This window comes from Pinus tabuliformis, chromosome 5_2 (assembly GCF_031772625.1).
Source record: "Pinus tabuliformis cultivar Carrire ecotype Pingquan chromosome 5_2, CPIR1, whole genome shotgun sequence".
NCBI classification, from domain to species: domain Eukaryota; kingdom Viridiplantae; phylum Streptophyta; class Pinopsida; order Pinales; family Pinaceae; genus Pinus; species Pinus tabuliformis.
The window spans coordinates 398095959-398115691 of record NC_142306.1 but is presented as its reverse complement, the minus strand read 5'-3'; the positions used below and the strand labels follow the sequence as shown (position 1 = coordinate 398115691).

Below are 19733 nucleotides of genomic sequence, written 5' to 3'. Positions count from 1 at the left end.
AATTTAACATTGGTATTGGAATTTGGTTTTTTGAACAACTTTGTTGTATTTTCTTTCCACCAAAACTTTATAGAAAACACTCTGGAGGTGAACCAACCTAGATCTATCAAGTACTAATAGGGATCAAATATTTCAAGATGAAATTCTCTTTTGCGGTTGCAAAAATTAAAGAAAGGTTTGCAACTTGGAAGATATTATCACTCTATTCACTTCATATGTTTTAATTTAAGATGGATGCAGGATTGTTTTTATACCACATGTATTATAAGGAAAGTGTGGATGTTTATGAAGAATGAATTGATGTCTCCTAACATTTAAAATTAATTTATATAACATGATAATGTTAAGGGTGTTGAATATAGTTGTAAATCACATAAACCCATATAAATAATATAAATAATCCCAATACATAGAATATAATGTTCCTAATATTTATTTTCCACATTAAATGATGATCAAAATGCAAAAACTATTACGAAATTTTAGACAATATTGTTTAGTTTGCAGCAACCTTGATAAAATTTTAAATTTATATTTTATTATTTTAATGTTATAATTCCTTGAATTTTCATGACTTTTGGATTGGATGAAATGATCTCAAATAACAACATAAATAACTAATAAAATATTTTCTTTACTTGAGATTCATCAAAAACATTGAAAATGTACATGTTTATTGTTTCAGAAAAGAGGCCTAAAATAAAATATTTTGTTTGGTATTATATTATTTTGTACTAATATAAATATATTTGAACATAAAATTCATCCTATATAGAGAGGGTTTCAATTTAATTTTTATGTCGATATTTCGACTACACTAGATTTATGGCTACTTTAAAACAACATAGTAACAATTAAATTTTATTACCTCAAAGAAACCCTACATTGCACAATCTAGACCAAGATGCATGTTTCATCTCTAGTCATCCTTCTATAGTTTTATCTAATAAATATATATATATGATTGGTATACCCTCTCCCTCTACAACGTTTGTTGCTATTTGTTTGATATCTTGTGACAATAAATAATTACTAGCCACTAAGTTAAAAAACCTACAGTTTCCTAGAAGTTCGACACCACTCATAAAATTGTCTATTTCATTATTCTTGTTAATTGAAGGATAGTAGTAGACATTAAAGAACTAGTTAACAAGTTACTAGCTCGCCAAATAATTTTTAATAACATCTCTATATCTCAATGAGGATCTTCTACATTTTCGGTGAAGGTATATCTTCTTTTTTTACATAGCTATATGAATATGAAATTGTACACATTAGTGTTACAATTCATGGAGTGAAATCATCTCATATGTAGCTAAAGACTAGACAAAATATGTTTCAGAAAGAGACATAAACGGTCATAATACCTACACATATCCCCTATATAGGGATTTAGATCACCAATCATGCAAACAATACAATTTAATATGTAATTCTACTTATTGATATTATCTTTTGGGATGTTTTTATAAAAAAAATTAAAAGGTTGTTAATATCCTCTCCTCTTCTTGTTGCATTTATCCATACTTCAGTGATTAATAACTTCATAAATGAAACTAGAAATTGGTTGGTACTTATATACGATAGATGTTTGTTAGTTGATATCTTAGTTTCTTAAAAGGGCGAGGGTGACTTTTTTTAAGTGTCTTATTTTTATAAGCTTACAAAAAAACATGTTTTGTCTCAAGCATTATTGAAATAAAAATTTCTTAAAAACATAAATTTTATTTATAAATTTTATTGGAAATTTAATCTAATTGTAGAAATTGTGTTTAAATTATCGCATATTCATTAAAATTTATTTAAAAATTTTAATCCAATTGTATCCATTACCTTTATAAAAATATATATATGATTTTTTTTTGCAATATAAATTATATATTGAGAATGCATCTTTCTTCATATGTGTTTTACCAATCTAACTCTCAATTACATATAATGAGTGAATCCACACACACACACACACACACACACACACGTATAACAATTAAATACTTATGATTTTTTCTTTATACTAACACAAATTCCAAGTAAAATATGATAGAAAACTTTTCATCATTTATTTTCTTTCATTTTCTAATCTTATTAATGTTTGAGAATGCATCTAATCAATATATAGGTAATTATATATTGAGAATTCATATTTCTTCATATATGTTTTACCAATCTAACTCTCAATTAAATATAATTGGTCAATCCACTCACACACACACACACACACACACAATATTTCCTACAAACCAAAAAACTATTTCAATAATAATAAGCATCAATATACCCATATAGAATACTCCCAGAACCCAAATATGTACCTCCTATACCTATACATGGTATGAGGGCTAACATTCATAAGCTAAGAGGTTAATAATGCCCCCTCTCTCTACATAGGCACACCCAACCCTCCATCAAACCACCAAAAAATTGAGGTCCTTCCAGGTCAAGGAGAACCCAATGTTGCTAGACCAACCTATGCATTCTAGTCCACCAACTAAAAAAATTGGCCCCAACACCATAAAATATACCGAAGACTAAACCAAAACTTTGTAAAAAACTAGAATTTCAATCAAGGAAATGAAAGAGCCAATGTCCATGGCTAATTAAGAATAAGGCAAACACTTGTGAAATATGGTAGTTCCTAGTCCCCATAAAGAATAACACAGAGTTGATGACAACAATACATAAATAGAGAACGTGGCTTAGTGATGTATAAATAATTGAGATACCTGTCTGTGTAGAAGTCACCCTAGCACATCTCATTGTTTCTCTAGTGCGTTGCAAGTGACCAAGAGCACTATTTTTCTACCACCTATTGTTGTAAATGCACAAGGAAACTTCTTGTAAAAGTGTTAAAGGTGTGATTTTATTGGAAAAACTTGGTACCATTCTAGAATTACCCTGTACTAGGGAAACTTGACTATCGTAAATCCTCCTTGAAGTTGTTACAGTAGGTAATATTTCCCATATTAATACTTAGTTGATACGTAGTTTGAGCACGTAAAGCCACAAGTGCCATGCTTGACCAAATGTCGCTACTACCACCCCCATCATCATGTTGCAAGTAATAAAAAATCCTCTCATTAATTAGTAGAAATTCACATGTGCTTGCATGGCTAGGGGGTGTCATGCCACCTAGCCTTAATCATAATTAAGGTCGAATGGGTGGCATGCACCTCACTGAGCCTCACTTCATGTCATTTTTCCAACCCCGATGGGAGCTTATAGATGTTTATTACTTGAATGTATATTTGTATCATAATTAGTGATTTTAATATACACCATATTAAGGGGAGCCCTATTAGGGAAAGGTAGAACGAGGAAACTGGAATGTAAGTAGATGGTGGAGATTTATAACACATTTGACATTTTTTTTATCTACATTGTACTTATTGAATTTTTTATCTTCCAACATAATCCATTATTATGAATTTATTCTTTAGTAACTAACTATATGTTAATTTTTTAGATGAGAGTGGGATGTGTTACATTTATACATTGTAAACAACACTGATTGGATGATGGTCTCGACTGAAAGATGGAAAAAATCAATTGATTGTAACTTATCATGGCATAGTGTGGCCACATTGGTCAATGAAGATGAAAGTGAGAGAGATACCAACAATACAAAGAGGGAAATTGATTCATAAAATTGTTTATAAGATAATTAGGTAAGCATATCCCCCAATACTATTTACTTTTTTAAATATTCTATTGATTTATATGGTGTGTCTTTTTCTTAATTGGAATAATTTCTAGGTATAAATATTATTACAAATTGAGAAAGCAGATTTTACATGTGTGACATTACACAATTGAAACACAACAAGGCTATGTGTTGTGATGGCCACAAATTTCACATCAAAAATATGGATGAAAAGATGAAAACTTTTAAGAGTGGGGTTTTCAACGTATTTCGAGTTACTAATGTTTCCTCTAGAAGTGACACACATCCAGAAGTGTCTAAAAATCGATACTAGTATTCGGAAGATATAATTGAGTGTGACTATAAATCCTTCAAAACAATTTTGTTGGATGTGAAATGGTAAAATCTACAATTGAGTGAATGTGATCTTGAAAGAACTTTGGTTAAACATGCTAATGGATTTACCATGGTTAACATAAGAAATATTGATATTCCATGTGATTTTGGAAGCTCAAATGGCTGCTTCAAGTGACACCACCCCCCACTCGCATCACTCTAAATTCCGAAATATCTAATTTGTTTACTATAAATCAAAACGTAGGTGCAATCCTTAGAAATACAACACATAATTTTAGACAACAAGGGTACACTTCATATTACAACATAAATGAAGGATAAAGGAGTTTCCTTAGACATTCTATGTTATACAAAATTTCTTTCTAGTGTGCCTTAGCACAGACAATATATCTCATTCCAAATCCTACATAGAGAATTTACCATCTTTAGTTGAGTCATATGGATCTTTCTTCACTGTCTTCGTTGTTACTTTATGGGACCAATAAGCCACGTGGGATGAAATGTCCAATTGTTCCCTAGGATTTTTGCTGGGTGAGAATAATGTTTAACCTATAGCTTACTGTATTCTTCAAGAATACAAATGAATGGTGGGAGTGAAATCTTTAGGGAAGACTCAATTTTTAAGTTATATTAAAGAGAGTAAAAAACTAAACTTAACTAGATTTGAATATTTTCATAATTTTTCAGATTGTGCAAAGTTAATACTTTGGGAGATTGCTTGGTTGAAAGAAACACACGAAGCTCCATATCTAGCACTGAGAAATGTTTTTCTACATTAAACGATATTAATCACTTAAACGATATTAATCACTATCAATGTGTGCATAGAGAGAGAAAAATATCCATACTCATTTCATAATTGTGATACTCTTTTAGGTTAAGTGTGGCTCAATAAGTTGAAATCTAAATCAAGGTTGCACAAGGTAACCACAAGAGAACTGTAGACAAGTAGAATGGAATTGAGCAACTCTTCATATTTTCAATATTTTTTCCTGTGCAGTGGTTCACAATATGGTCATCTATGTTATACTTTATTTGAAGGTGTTTGTTACTAGTTTTTGGTTGTAGAAGGTGAAATTGAGATCTTGACAACTTTGAGAAAATAGCTCCATAAATTAATGTTAATATGTTATTAAATGGAGTGCCTTAATAAGTTAAGAACTCCTTTGTGACTATGGTTGTCAGATTCCAGTAAGTTTTAGTAGAATGAAATGTTCATATTCAATGATTATTTATATGTCAAAATGATTCTCCAATTTATGCCTTACAATGTTTCTTCATATTCAATGATTCTTTATATGTCAAAATGATTCTTGAAATGTAAAAATGATTCCTTATATGTCAAAATAAACGTGAAAGGATTCTAGAAACTGAAACCACAAACAAAAAATCAAAAAATAAGACCAAAAAAATCAAGAAAGCACAAAAGCTCGGAAAAAGCAACGTGAAAGAATTTTAAAAACTGAAACCGTAAGCACAAAATCAAGAAATCACAAAATTTGATGAAAACCTTAATGGATGTTGAAAACCGTAAATGCACAAAGAGGCATTAGAATCTATGTTTTTACGATGGTCTTTGTCCATTTTGTGCGGTGTGGGGATTGAAGTCGTTGTTGCTCAATCGAAAATTGGCTAAAGCGAATTCAAAAACACGGCTCAGCGATTTCAATGGATTTTCAGATTGTGACTCAATTCCCTCAAATATATGGTTGTTTTTTTCTCCAAATTCAGTGCATTTCAAATTGTGCACAACTATGAGGTTCTGTTGTTCAAATATATGGTTTTCTTGTTCTCCAACTTCAGTGCAGTTTTACATTTTTTTAGTTTAATTGTAGTTTTGTTTAACCCTATCTAATAAAACTCCCGACAAACAAATAGATTTTTAATTTTAGGTCGCCGACGAACATTTCTTGATTTTAATTCGGTTTTGTCTATGCTGATTATATTTCATACAGTGATTCTTGATTTCAATTGAGCGTTCAATGTTATGCTCCACTCTCTCAATCCATCAAAACCCTAGTCCTTTCATTTATACAATGTCGTTCATTAATGTTAATTTCTTGAGGATTTCGTTTTATTAATCTAGTTTTTTTAATACGAAATGTTTTATCGAAAAAATCTAAAATTCTCTTATCGCCTCTTTTATATATATTAAAAATACATTTAGTTGTGATTATGATTACATATATATTTTTGGTGCAAAGTAATATTAATTCTTTATTGTATTTAGTATGGAAATGTTTATTTATTTCCCTTGCATTTAATTATTGCATAGTTATTACTTTATAAAAAATACTCATGTTACAATATATTATTTATAAAAATTGCTAGAATGTATATTTTTATTTTTATTTTTTTAAATTGCATTTTAAATAGCATAATGGGGTGTAATTATTTTATTAATATTGGAAAATTGATTTCAAGTTTATAATGTCTATTAAATTGTATATTATGATCATATATGTTTGTTAAAAGAATTAGTTGCACTTAATTCTAATTAATGTTAAGTGAAGTCAAGTTTATAAATTAGATTTAAGATTTATGTTTTAGGCTTAGGATTATGCGAGGGAGGGAGAAAAGGAGGGCGGGAGTGATGGTGACATAGAGAGAGATAAAAGGAGACTTAGACACATGTTAAGAGAGGGAGAAAAACAGGGAGAGAGTCAGGGCAGAGAGAGAATGAAAAAGAGGATGAGAAATGACAAGAGAGAGGGGGAGAGAAAGAGGAATAAATGGAAAGAGGGAAGAAGTATTCAGAGATAAAAAAGGAGAGTGAGAAGGGGGAGATATTGAGAGATTGTGGGGGATAGAGAGAGAGACTGAAAGAGACAAAGGGAGAGAGTAGGAGAGAGAGGAAGAGTAAGTGAGGAGGAGGGGGAAAGAGAGGGAAATAAATAGTGAAAGTCGGAGAGGGGAGAAAGAGAGGTAGTGAGAGGGAGAGAGAGGGAGAGAGAATGAGATAAAGAAAGAAAAAAAAAAGAGTGGGGTGAAGATATAGAGGGAGAGATGGAGAGAAACAGAGAGAAGGAGAGAGGGACGAAGAGAGAGGTAATAAGAGATGAGTGGAAAGGGGAATGAGAGAGGGAGTGAGAAAGACACAGTGGGAAAATTAGAGAGCAGGAGAGAGGGGAAGAGTTTTATAGAGGGAGAGTGAGGAGGATATAATGTGAGAGAGAGTCTGCAAAAGAGACATTTTGACAGTGAGAAATAGCAATATTGGAAGAAAATGAGAGAGGGGGATAGCAAGAGCGAGGGAGAGAAAGTGAGGGAAGGAGAGAGAGAGAGTGGGTTGGGGGGATAGCAAGAGAGATGAGCAAGTTCATCTCATCATGTATGTCATATCTTAAGCCATTGATATATCTAGCTACCTTCTCCATGTCATCCTCTACATGTCCTGCTCTAAGACTCAATATATAAAACTCTTATGTATATTCTTTATCAGACATTCCTTTTTTCCTTAAATTCTCTAAGTGTTTGAAAATATTTAACTAATAATCCTTTGGCATAAATTTAGCTTTCATTTTACTCACCATTTTGTCCCATTTTTTGATCTTGGACTTTCCTTTTCTTGTTCTTGATGTTTGTAATTCATCCCACCAAATAGCTGCATGACCCTTCAATTTCGTAACTGCAAATTTCACCTTCTTTTTGTCATCAGCCTCCTCATAGTCAAAATATTTGTCGAATGAACTGATCCAATCCATTAGCTCTTCTACATTGAGAATCCCTTCATACAAAAGAATTTCCACCTTTGTTTTTCCACCTACTTTAGCCAACATCTTGATAACTTTGGTAGTTTCATTTTCCTCCACCTCGTCTTCCTCAGAAGATTCTTCTGCAGCACTAGCAACTCCTTCATCAGGTGTTCTCCTCTGAGCAGTCTCCATTGTGTCCATCCTTGTAGGTAAACTCTGGATTTTCTCCAGTAGAACTGCATTTGCTTCAGGTCTTCGTCGACCTATGCCAACCTCTCCTTAGCAGCATGTTTATTGCAGTCAACTCAACCTATGGGCTCTGATAGGAAAAATGATGCAGGAGGTTGATGAAATCAAGGTGGTAGACTTAAAACTAGACTATTGGTTACTTTATAACCAATCAAATGTGTTATAGTGGATTATGTATGTGGCTTACTTTACACTGAGGCTCCTACTTTTCCCTTAAATACGTTGGTTCCATGTTGACTTCCCTTTAGAAACAACACTTCACCCTACACTGTTAATCTCTTCTCTCCAGATCTAACATTCATCACTCACCCCGACCAACAAAATAATTTGTTGATCCTTCACCGTTTGATATCTCATATTGCAAATCACAAATCGCTTAAGGCCAGGGTTCATTCACTCCTAAAATATATGATGCGTTTCTAATTGGCGATCCTCCACCATTTATCAAGTTACACTTGATCCAACAATCAAGAGTGATATTGCACAGACCACTTGCGCGATGTTCATCTGACCTTATGGAGCCAATAATAATTATAACTACTCAATCTATAAAATTTTGGGTCCGTTATGAGATTAATGCCTGATGACTTTATTACCCGAGATCTGTTGGATATATGAGGTCATCAAATCTACGGCCTGCCAGTGTTCAACTAGCACATGGGTTAAAGATAGGCCTAACCCCCGCCATTGACTGTGACCTAAGAGTTTTAAATTGCAATCGGTGGCTAGGAGTGAGTGCGGGTCTCCAACCACAATCAAGAATTTCCGTGCTCTCCTACCCCCACCATTAATAATAAATGACCACAATTAACACATAAGCACTGAGATTTACAATTTAAAGTGTGAAAATAGAGAAAATACCCTGTTAAATATCAGTATGTGGATTCACAGAGGTAAACGAGAGTCTTCACTAGAATTAACACACAATTGCACACTGAATCAATTTATTCAATATAATAATAGTTATAGATTCTTGGCCCTCTCAGCTCAATTACAGCAATTTATCTGACCTTTGTCTCGATCTCTAAACCCTATCTATCACTCAACTCTCGCCTCTCACTCCAATCCCCATCAACTCAGCTAATCCCTTTCCATTAAATTTTCTTCTCTTTATGAGTCAAATCCTATTCTAACTGTACTAACAACTTGATCTCCATTTTAATCAATCTAACAATCAAATCACTATTTTTAAGCGTTATTACACACCTATGCTAACAACTTATCCCTTAGTCGAAAATAAGACAATTTCCTAATTATTACAATAATGAAGTCTAATTATTACAATAATGAAGTAAAGATCATTTTTGAGAGATCCAACCCTCTTGACCAAAACTGACTTTTGCCCACCTAGGTCGGTAAAATTCAACTCATTTAGCCACAACATGTGAACAAACCATCACATTGTAGGCCAAGATGCAAGTTTACCTCTCTATTCATCCCTCTACAATTGTATCCATTATAGATAGATATATGATTGATATACTCTCTCCCTCTGCAAATTTTATTTCTAGCGAGCAGATATCTCATGACAAAACATAATTAGTGGCAGTTTATCTCAAATATCCAGAGATTCCTAGGAGTTTGACACCGCTCATAAAATTGTGATTTTTTTATTCATGGTGGAATCAAGCATGGTAGTATACATGTAAGCACTAGTTAATAAGTTACTAGCTCACCACACAATTTTTAAGAACTTCTCTATATCTCAACGACGATCTTATATATTTTCAATGATGGTATATATTCTTTTTATCCATAGTTCTATGAATATGAAACTATGCACAATGGTGTTACAATTCATGGATTGAAATCATCACACATGTGGCCAAAGGTTTGAGAAAATATATTTCAGACAGAGACAAAAACAATAACCTTGAGAGAATGCTTAAATATAGCATCTAGTACTTACACATATCCCTTGTATGGGGATGTAGAGCACCATTCATGTAATCAATAGAGTTAAATATTTAATTCTATTTATTGGTACTATCTTTTGGGATATTTTTATAAAAAACAATTGAAATATTGTTGATCTCATTTTCTCTTAATGTTGCATTTATCCATACTTCAATGATTAATAACAACAGAAATGGAACTAGAAATTGGTCAGTTCCTAAATATGATAGATGCTTTTCAATATATATCTTGGTTTCATAAGAGTGCAAGGGAATTTTTTATCTTTTAGTGCCATATTTTTATAAGATTCCAAAAAAACATGTTTAGTCTCCAATATTATTTAAATAAAAAATTCTTAAAAACATAAATTAAATTATAAATTTTATGAGAATGTTAATGTGATGGTAGAAATTGTTTTTAAATTATCTTGTTTTAACTATAATTTATTTAAAATTTTGAATCGAATTGTATGCATTAACATTATAAAAGTATATATATGAACCCAGAAAAAGTTTGCAAATATAAATTATATATTGAGAATGAATCCTTCTTTAATTATGTTATACCAATCTAGCTCGCAGTTGCATATAATGAGTCAATCCATACATGTATATTATTTTCTAAAATACTTATGATTTTTCTTAATACTTTTGCAAATTTCAAGTAAAATATAATAGAAAACCTATCATCGTGTATTTTCTTATCATTCACTAATAAAATGAATGTTTTTAAAAAAATTAGCCCCCAATTTATGTCATTACATTCAATTGTTTTGTCATTGAAATTTTTCACATGGATCATTCTTCATAAACTAGTGATCTCTCTTGCATTGCTATAGATGTTTTTTTCCTTTTTTATTAATTTAAGAACTTTCATTATATTAGAAGATTACATCGGTTTATACAATTTTCTAAGATCATACTATCCTCACCCATACCATGTTCGTTGGCGAGTAGGTAATTACCAAAAAATATAGGCCATTACCAAAAATACTTTTTTAACTAGAACCAAAAAGACACATTCTATTAGAAGACCTTCAAGATCGAGATGTAACTAACTACCATTACAAATCATATGAGTTCATAGGGGTTCGATGGTCTAGTCTAGATCCTAGTGATGGAGGAGGACTAATGTCACAATGGATGTGCTTCTCCATATAGGAAGTATGTTATGAAACCATCTCAAGAAAAGATAGAAAAGATAGATCAACGCCTTAGAATTCAGCCTCTTTGAGGGGGAAACCTTTTTTACATTACATAAATGAACAATTCTTGGATGATGCAAATGACAAAACCTCCTTTCTATATATAGGAGTCTAAGGAGTCACAATATAATCCAATCAACCTAGCAATAATAATATAAAGCCACAAAAATAACAATAGAGGGATTCTATGGGGCACAATAATAACAATATGGGGGCAATAGGGGCACAACAATATTAATAAGGGGTATAACTACAATAGTAATGGGGTAATCACTAGTATTATAGGGACCCAACATGCCCCTCTCCTTCAAAAAAAGTTTTGTCCTCAACGCTTCAGTAGTTCTGGATAATTCTGCATAAAATTCTCATCCTCCAATGTGGAATCTTCAGCGCATAAGTTATTCCACTTGACAAGATCCTCTGAAATTAAATGATTTCGTAGATGTCGAGTTCTTGTTTCTGTGACTGCTTCCAGTTCCAATATAATTTTTAATTCCTTGTCAAGTTCTGGCAATATTGTTTGAACTGGGAGCTTGTCGCCTATAACCTTCTTTAAACATGAAACATGGAAAACTGGGTGCAATCGAGAAGCTGCAGGAAGCTCCAATTTGTATGCCATAGTACCAATCTTTTGCAACACCTTGTACAGACCATAATAATTTGGTGATAATTTATTATCCTTCTTAGCTTGCTTGAGGGACATTTGCTTATATGGTTGTAGCCGTAGGAATACCCAATCACCTACATCAAAACTTCTTTCACTGTGATGTTGATCTGCCTGTTGTTTCATTCTATTTAGTGCCAACACAAGGTTATCCTTTAAGAGTTGGAGGACTTTTTGTTGATGTTCGATGTGATGTTCCACTACCTGAACCTTAGAATTTTCTCTTAAATATGATGTGATGGATGGTGGTTGATACCCATAAAGTGCCATAAATGGGGTCATTTTTGTTGTTGTATGGAAGGAAGTGTTATACCACCATTCAGCCAGAGGCAACCATTTGACCCATTGTGTCTGTTTATCAGATACAAAGCAACGAAGATATCCTTCCAAACATTTGTTTACTATCTCAGTTTTCCCATCAGATTGAGGATGATAAGATGAGCTATGAGCTAACTGAGTACCAAGACAAGAAAATAATTCTGTCCAAAAATTTCCAGTGAAAATGGGATCTCTGTCACTTACAATAATCTTTGGGTTTCCATGTAGCTTTTGAATTGTTTCCATAAATGAAGTAGAAACTGTACTGGATTTAAATGGATGTGATAATGCACAAAAGTGTGCATACTTGGTAAGTCTGTCAACTACCACCATGATGACACTCTTTCCCTCAGACTTGGGTAAACCTGTGATAAAATCCATTGAAACCTCCTCCCAACGTTGGCTTGGAATGGATAAAGGTTGTAATAGACCCGGTGTCTTAATTGTTTCAACTTTATTTTGTTGGAAAACCAAACATTCAGCCACAAACTTTTGAATATCTGATTTAAGGCCATCCAAAAAAAATCCTTCTTAACCTTGTGGTAAGTTTTTAAAAATCATGAGTGCCCTCCTAAGGGAGAAGTGTGCAATTCCATAAGAATCTTTTGTTTTAGCTGGGAATTCTTACAGAGGTATAAGCGATCTTTGTACCATAACGAATCATTTTTCCAGCTAAATGTACTAGACGTACTGGAATCTTGTTGTAACTTTCGAATAAGTGCCCACACTTCTTTGTCATTCTTCCATTCCTCCCTTGCTTCATTTATCCAATCTGGTTGGATAATACAAATGGCACACAACAATGCTTCCACATCCTCATCCTTTCTTGAGAGTGCATCTACCAACACATTTTGCTTCCCTTTTTTGTAGATGATTTCAAAGTCATAACCCAACATCTTTGTGACCCACTTTTGTTGCTCTTCAGAGGATAATCTTTGTTGTAAAAAGTATTTAAGGCTATCATGATCCGTTTTTACCTTGAAGTGTCTACCCATTAGGTAGGGTCGCCATTTCTTAAGTGCATGGAGTATTGCCAACATTTCCTTCTCATAAATAGCTTTGCTTAAAAACTTTCCCTTGATTGGACGACTTTCAAAAGCAATGGGTCTTTCATCTTGCATTAGAACAACACCAATTCCATTTCCTGAAGCATCACATTCCACAATAAAGGTTTTTGTGAAGTCCAGTGTAGCTAAGACCGGTGCTTGGCACATTGCCTCTTTAAGATGTTCAAAGGCTTTTGTTGCTTCCAGAGTCCATGAAAATGCATCTTTCTTCAATAATGTTGTTAGAGGTGTTGCTATTCTCCCATAATTCTTAACAAACTTGTGATAATACCTTGTCAACCCGATAAATCCTCGCAGATGCTTTATGGATGTGGGGATTTTCCATTCCTTAATGGCTTTAATTTTGCTAGGGTCTACCTTAACTCCTTCATGAGATACAATATGACCCAAATATTCCACCTCCTAGACTCCAAAGAAACATTTGGATCTTTTTGCATATAATTGTTTCTCCTTCAATAGTTGTAGCACCTTGTCAACATGTTCAACATGATCCTTCCAAGACTTGTTGTAGATTAGTATATCATCAAAAAATACTAACACAAATTTTCTAAGGAATGGTTTGAAAATTGAATTCATCAAACCTTGAAATGTTGAAGGTGCATTGGTAAGGCCAAAAGGCATGACCAAAAATTCATAATGACCCTCATGAGTTCTAAATGCTGTTTTCAGAATGTCTTTAGTCTTCATTCTGATTTGATGAAATCCTAAATGAAGATCCAACCTGGTGAAGTAAATTGATCCATGAAATTCATCCAATAATTCATCAATAATAGGAATGGGGAACTTATCTTTAATAGTGAGCTTGTTGAGCTCCCTATAATCTGGACACATGCGCCATGATCCATCCTTCTTGTGCACCAATACTATTGGAGTAGAGAAAGAACTTTGACTCAATTGAATTATACCAGCCTCTAGCATTTCTGCAACCATACGTTCAATTTCACTCTTTTGGACATAGGGATATCTGTACGGCCTGATGTTTGGAGGAACACTTCCTGGAATCAGATGAATAGCATGATCATGATCACACATAGGTGGGAGACCTTTGGGAGTCTCAAATACCTTGGAATGATTGTCCAGGACTTTTTGGAGATTTGGAGAAATAGATGATTCCGATGTGGAAACATCTAGCGAGCATAATTGTGCAATTACACCTCTTTGCTCCTTTTTTAGAAGCTTTGTCATACTATTAGAGCTGATTATCTTTCCTGGTTTCCCTATAATACCCCTTAATTCAACTTCCTTTCCTTCCGTAGAAAATTTGATGAAAAGTTCTTGAAAATTAAAAGCTATTGTACCCAAGGATTGTAGCCATTGGACTCCTAGTACAACATCAGCACCTCCCATTGGAATGGAAAGCATTGGGCTAGTCAATACATATTCTCCCATGGATAGCTTGATATTATGGCACTTTCCAGAGAAATTTATTGTTCCTCCATTTGCAATCATCACTTGACACTCTGGTGCTGGATATAGGAAGCAATTCAATTCTTTTTCTACCTGACAATGAATAAAATTGTTGGTGCTTCCTGAATCAATCAACACTATTACCTTTTTCTTCTTGATTTGTCCTTCTATCTTGATGGTTTGAGGAGTGGTAATTCCCACCAATGCATTTCAAGATATGGTCGGATTTATTTGTTCTTCATCTAGGCTTTGTTCATGGAGTATCCTCTTCTTTGACCTTTCTTGCTCCTTTTCTTCTTCCTCTTCACAATCTATGTAGAATAATTTCTTCTCATCACACTTATGACCTTTAGTGTATTTGCTATCACAACTGTAACAAATCCCTTTTGCTCTTTTTTCTTCCAACTGCTATGGTGTCAACCTTATAGGTTGTAGAAGACTAGGGGCAAGAACACTTCCGTCTTTATAGTTGTGAGTGGTATGCTTCCTGGTTTCCATAATTTTGCTTTCCATTTTTCTTGCTAACCTGAATGCCTTCTCTAATGAATCAGGTTCCCAAAGGCGAACATCATGTTGGATATTATCCTTTAAAGACCCTGTGAACAAATCAATCCTATGCTCCTCCGGAATATCTTTTACCCTTATGTTCAATTTTTGGAACTCCTCAATGTGCTCCATTATTGAACCCTTTTGTTTGAGACTTATCAATTGGCTAAAAAGTGTTGCTTTTTGTATCCTCATAATGTGCTATCAATTCTTCCGTAAAAATTGCCCAAGTGATAAATGGTTTACGAGAGCAAAGCCATTGATACCATACAAACTGATTTAGTTCCAAATATAAAGTTGCCATACGTACCTTTTGTGTGTTTTGCACATTATTGAGATCGAAGAATTGCTCCATCTGTAATATCCATGTGGCAAGATCCTTGCCATCAAACTTCCTCATATCAATTTTTGGAATATGGTGAGTCTTCGATCCAACATTATCGTTTATGGAATCATGATTAACATTTCTTTCGTTCTCATCATGAGTTTCCTTTAGTACCCTTTCACCCTTGGGGACCATTTCTTGTAGCAACTTATTCATATTTACGCCGTAAGGCGTTTCCCTTTGAAATGAATTGCCCCAGGCGCTGCTGTGTCCTATTGTTGACCGTAGATTTGTGGTGTTAGACGATTGAATGAAGTGTGATCGTTGATCTGGAACACTGAAAGGTTAATGAGGAAGCGGGACGGACACACCGCCAGCGAGCCATTGGTTTCAGCGGCTCGTTTCGCAGCTGATATGGGCTTGTTATAATCATGGTGCAGCAAACAGAGACCCGAAAAAGATACCCGCAATGTATACTTAACGCAGACCGGCTACCTTGCCCTGTGCAAACCTACCGGTGCATGATCTACACCAAAATGCCCAAAGATCTACCATCCCTGCTGCTTCACCCATATAAATCTCACGATAGCTCGATTTTTATGTCTGTGCTGCCGCGCCCTTTGCTCAAGTGAATGAATTTGTTGCAGGATTCCAATCCGAGTCTCTGCTCAGCTGTGTTCATTTCTTCACTGCAACGCTAATTCCATTTGGAACTCGCAGCTCATCCTCAGTCAGGTCATTTGGCTCCTTTCTTGGGTAAGAGATGTGAGAAATCCGTGGAAACTCCAATCATTGCCTCATTCTTGAAATTGCTTACCTACAATCCATTAGTACGGCATTACAGCACTCTGATAGCCTATAAGTTGGTAGTATGTGATTAGTGGGGAAGATTAAATGAAGTCATGGATTATGGAATTTTTTGTGCTAATTTTGCATGTATACATTTCTGAAATTGAAATTGATAGTGATGTTTCTTGTCACAGTTTGGTGTGTGGATTAGTGTGCATTTTATCACAATGAGCTGATATTCTTGGTGGATAGGTTCCCTTGGCACTCATGGGTAAGTGTTTTAGTTTATAATTGCACATTTATTTTAGGTCGATTTAATGGTCCTTTAAAGTCTGATAAATTTGGGGTTACTGGTTCTTTGGGGTTTTAGTATTCTTTCTTCACTATAATACAATTATTTTTAGGGAAATTAATGAAAAGCAGCATTGCAGTAATATTTCTTCTCGTTTTGCCTCTGTGGATTGCTCTTCGTACTTTTATTATTAAATTATTATATGGATTGCAGATATGTTTTCGCTTCTCAGACAAAGTTCTACAAGCAAATGCCATTTTCGCTTCTCAGACAATGTTCTACAAGCAAATGCCATTTTCTTTCTCCCTGGTCTGCTGCTGATCGGTGAAGGGTTTCGAGACGGGTAGGACTAAAATAAAATATCTCTCACACAGCCGAAAAAATATTCACTAATGATTCATTCAACGGTGAGGTGAAATTTTCTCAGATTTCAAAATTCTAGTGTTCTCTTTAATGGTTTAAAAAGCTGAGACAAATTTGTTGCCGATGTCTTGTCCAAGCTCGGCACCGATGCTCCACAGGATGCTCTGCACATCGAGATGACTGTGGATGGCTGTTCATATGATGCGGGTTCACTACTTTTCCCCAGAGAGGGTTTACTGCCCTCAACAATTACAGTTCTATGTATTTTTTAAATTTGGTGTTTTTATAAATTTAAGATGTATATTGTCCAATTCTTCCGGAATTGATGGTCTCTTGTATTATTTAAAAAAACTTTTCAGATAAAATTTTCTTAAATAATTTAATATTAAATTCAAACATTCAGCATCGTCTAGGGCTAAAAAACTGAACTTTTGTTTCCTGTAATTCTTACGATTCTTAGTTTAGGGTTATTACACCGTTACAGCTAAAGACTGCTCTCTTTTTTCTCCTGTAATTATTTAAGATTTTAAGGTTAGGTTACTCCACTAAGAGAGCCATTTTTTTACATCGTGGGGCTGGGTTTAGGGTCCATTGAATATCGACATTAGCACAGACTCCTGTAAGGCAAGCTTAATATCCATGCCAGGTTGCATATGTTGAGTTCACACAAATTGAGGTGGTGAATAAGGTCAGGGTGAAGGATTCATCAACACTCGCTGTGTTTATGGGTGAGTGGATTTGAAAGTAGATTGCATTGAATACTGACATTAACACATCCATCTAAACCTGAGCACGAATTGAGCTGCTCTACTGGGTGAGGATAAATGATTTATCGAACATTTATTGAGGTGCTGGTCTGGGCTAAGTTAATGAATTGATCAAACACTTTCTTTTAATATATAGGTGCATTCAAGGTACAGTGCACTGAATATGAACATTAACACAGATCCATTTAAACCTGGTCTGATATGTATAGCTGGGTTGTGAAGCTAGGCAGCATATCTCGACAACATAGAAATGGTCATGTATTAAATCTGAACATGCATACTTGGCTTCATAATCTCGATGTGTTTCTCAAAGCCGTGTTTGGATGCGTTAAATGATAAGCATTTTGCTGCATTTGGAATTGTTGCTCTTGCTTTCTGCATTTGGAATTGTTGCTCTTGCTTCATTATATTGCATTGTGGATTGCTATTTTGGTAACTCGTAACTCTTTCAATGCAGAGAGAATTCCAAACCAATGTTGAAAGCTCCAGAGATAAATCTGGGAGGCAGCAGGGAGTGGCATTGGTCATAGGGGTAACAGGAATTGTAGGAAATTGCTTGGCAGAAATATTGCCATTATCTGACACTCCTGGTGGACCTTGGAAAGTTTATGGAGTTGCTAGGAGGCCTAAGCCAGATTGGTCTCCAGATAGTCCAGTGGAATATGTTCAATGTGATGTTTTAGATAGAGAGCAAACTTTAGAAAAGGTGAAGGATGTCACTCATCTCTTTTGGGTTGTTTGGGTTAGCAGAGAGACAGAGGAGCAGAACTGTGAGGACAATGGAAGAATGTTGAGTAATGTGTTAGATGCCCTCCTGCCGAATGCAGAGAATTTACAGCACATATGACTTCAGACTGGAGGGAAACACTACATTGGTCCATTTGATGCAGTGGCCATGAATTGTAAATATCAGCCTCACGAGGCACCCTTTCACGAAGAGCTACCTAGGCTACCTGTGCCCAATTTCTACTACACTCTCGAGGATATTGTATTTGAGGCTGCAAAGAAGAAAGAAGGATTAACTTGGTCCATTCACCGTCTGACACACATATTTGGCTTCTCTCCGTGGAGCTTGATGAATGTTTTAGGCACACTCTGTGTTTACGCTGCCATTTGCAAACATGAGGGGTTTCCTTTCAAGTACCCAGGGAACATAATTTCGTGGGAACAGTTTATGGATGCATCTGATGCAGAATTAATTACAGAACAAGAAATTTGGGCTGCCACAGATCCTTATGCCAAGAACCAGGCCTTTAATTATGCTAATGGAGACGTGTATAAATGGAAACACCTCTGGGGAATACTCGCAGAGAAATTTGATCTGGACCCCTTACCATATGAGGGTGAAGGCTTCAGTTTGGCTGAGGCGATGAAAGACAAAAATCTGGTTTGGGATGCCATTGTCAATGAAAATAAGCTCCGCCCAACAAAGATCAAAGAAGTTGGAAACTGGTGGTTTGCAGATTTAATACTAAATCCACCTTGGGGAGCTGTACTTAGCATGAATAAGAGTAAAGATATGGTTTCTTTGGGTTTCGAAACACAGAAACTTCCATGGGGCAATGGATTGACAAAATCAGGTCATCTAATATTGTTCCCTAGGTTTGATCGATCCCATTGTCTTGAATTAAAACCAAGCGGAGGGCTTACTTCACCGTTCATTCAGAACTTGCTTTTGTGATTCAACTTTCAAATTGTGCAGTGGAGGATTCAGGATAGTTATGCTATATTTTGAAAGTTCTAGTTGGAGGTGTTGATAATAACAGAGCATATTTCCAGAGGAACATAGTTTTGTCAAGTCGAAGTATAGTTTGTGAGACTGGTTTGAAAATTGCTTGATATTTGGCGTGTTGTAACTTTGAAATGGAATTGCTTGATATTTGGCGTGTTGTAACTTTGAAATGGAATTCCAGAAAGAGCTGAATCTCCAGTCTATTATTTCATCCAATTTTTCAAGCCATTTAGTTCTGTTACTAAAATCGAGCATTGGTAATGGCCATCTTACAGGATCGTTGATGTGTATCGTCTTAATCTTTATCAAATTGTGTTGCAAATTCAAGTTGATTCTATTATTTCATCCAATTTTTCAAGCCATTTAGTTCTGGTACTAATATCGAGCATTGAAAATCGCCATCTTACAGGATCGTTGATGTG

At 34.7% G+C, this 19733-nt stretch overlaps 1 pseudogene across 1 annotated transcript; it reads left to right on the top strand.

Annotated features, from left to right (window-relative positions):
* The first annotated feature begins 16732 nt into the window (after nt 1-16732).
* LOC149159179 (3-oxo-Delta(4,5)-steroid 5-beta-reductase-like) lies at nt 16733-19532 on the top strand (annotated as a pseudogene). The gene is made up of 2 exons (XR_016261101.1): nt 16733-17019; nt 18037-19532. The product of XR_016261101.1 is annotated as a 3-oxo-Delta(4,5)-steroid 5-beta-reductase-like (transcript).
* The last annotated feature ends 201 nt before the right edge of the window (nt 19533-19733 follow it).